Source organism: Mus caroli, chromosome 6 (genome assembly GCF_900094665.2).
Source record: "Mus caroli chromosome 6, CAROLI_EIJ_v1.1, whole genome shotgun sequence".
NCBI lineage: Eukaryota > Metazoa > Chordata > Mammalia > Rodentia > Muridae > Mus > Mus caroli.
The window spans coordinates 81926005-81928069 of record NC_034575.1 but is presented as its reverse complement, the minus strand read 5'-3'; positions in this window follow the sequence as shown (position 1 = coordinate 81928069).

Below are 2065 nucleotides of genomic sequence, written 5' to 3'. Positions count from 1 at the left end.
TGCTTTTCTATATATGGGAGAAGCTTCTAGAAATGTAACTGACCATTGCTTACAAGCCTTCANTGCTATGGGATACCTAAAGTCATCAAGACAGATAATGGGACAGCTTATACTGGAACAACTTTACATCATTTTGTAAGGAATTTGAAATTGAATATAAAACTGGAATTTCTTATAACCCAATGAGACAAGGAATTGTTGAAAGTACGCTTCACACTCTGAAAAATTGGCCTTTAAAAAACAAAAGAGGGGGATTATATTCCTCAGAATCACCAAAAGCATACCTTGCCTTTGTCTTATTTGTTTTAAATTTTTTGCAAACTGATGCTAAAGGTTAGTCTGCAGCAGATCANCACTGACATCCAGTCACTTCCAGCTCATATGCCATGGTTAAATGGTGAGACCCCTTCACTAATACATGGAATGGCCCCGACCCTGTTTTAATATGGGGGCAAGGTTCTTTCTGTGTTTTTATTTATTTATTTATTTTCTTCACAAAAAGAAAATTGTTGGGGCCAGCCTGCGGCTCTCATGACTGGGTTCGAGCCTGGGATGCATCTTGGAACTGAAAGAAAAGAGGTAATCTAGGCAGGTAGAGAGAGAAATGGAGTCAAGACTGTATTCTGATTAAGACTCAACTTTAATGTCAGCTGGACACGCTTTATAAAGGAGAGGGGAGGCCCATTCCCAGTCATGCAAAGTTCCTTTGAAGTTGTCAGATCAGCCTTTTAGCAGGAACTCTCGAAACTTCTAAACTTCAGAGACAATATCTTTTTATTACTTAGGGTTTTAGTTTGCTACTAAAGGTTTTACAAAAAATAAAGAAAGCTTTTATAATTGTTATTAGTTATATTCATTGGTAATTAAATATTAGCTGTGCCCAAGACAATTCCTTGGCCAGAAAAAAAACATTGTAAAGTCATTTTTCTCATCCTCCCAGCTGATCATTGGCCCAAGTGGGCCCAGCTAGCTGCCGGCTGCTGTGGGGCAGAGCCTTGAGACACACAGTTCCCCGTTTTAGCACAAATAATCTAGTTGTGTACTGTAGATGGTGTTTTAAAATGCTGAACAATCAAACCTTAATTTGTATATTAATAGTCAATGCTATATCTCTGAGCTCATAATTGCTTAAGATTGTTCGTCCCTCAGATACTATTAATTCTCAAATTTGCAATTGCTTATGCATATACAANTCATAGAAAAAATGCTGTCCTTTTAAGAAGGCGGTTTTTAGACATTTATTAAATTGTCCTAATTGCCTGGGCATTTTAAAACAATGCCAGGATAAATTTATATCTCAGACAGTCTATGGGTCATCCATATAAAATAGATTGGATATATAACCTTGTCCTTTATATACTCATAACAGTTATGGTTTAAGATAATATTTTAGTATTCTTAAAATTTGTGCATGTATAATTCTTTCCTTTTANTGTCCTCAGTTACTANTTGTTTCCACATAATAGTGTTAATTCTTGAGGACTTTTACTTAATAATTTGCTACAAATAAATGCTCTTATTTATAGTTAATAAATAAATAAATAAATAATACATATGTGACTCTTAATAACTTTTCAAGCTTTCTAGTTACAACCGCTCCTTAAGATAAATGATTGTAGTGCAATTAGCCACTGCCCCTTTACAGCCAAGTATTTAAAATGTTTTGTCAACAAGTTATTAATTCAAAAGATTAGATATTGTGAAACTTTCAAACTTTAACTTCTTAAAAGACAAAAAAGAGAAAAATTGTACCCCTGTACATACTATTTAGTGCATTCCCATGCACACTAGTTAAATCATACCTTTATTTTCAAAATTTGAAATTTAAATGTCAAAGAATTTAATAAATGCTTTATAGTATCTTAAAAGGATCTACTTATTGGCTTATAGATTGATCCTAAACAGCTACCTTATTAGGAAAGGGAAAAACAAGTTCTCTCCACAGAATGCTGCAAAAACATATTGGTTAATTCATGTGATGAGCTGGCAGGTAAGTTGACTCAGTGTCCTGATTAAAATGACTAAGAAACTAAATTAGATTCATGTTTTAGATCCATCCTTGCTT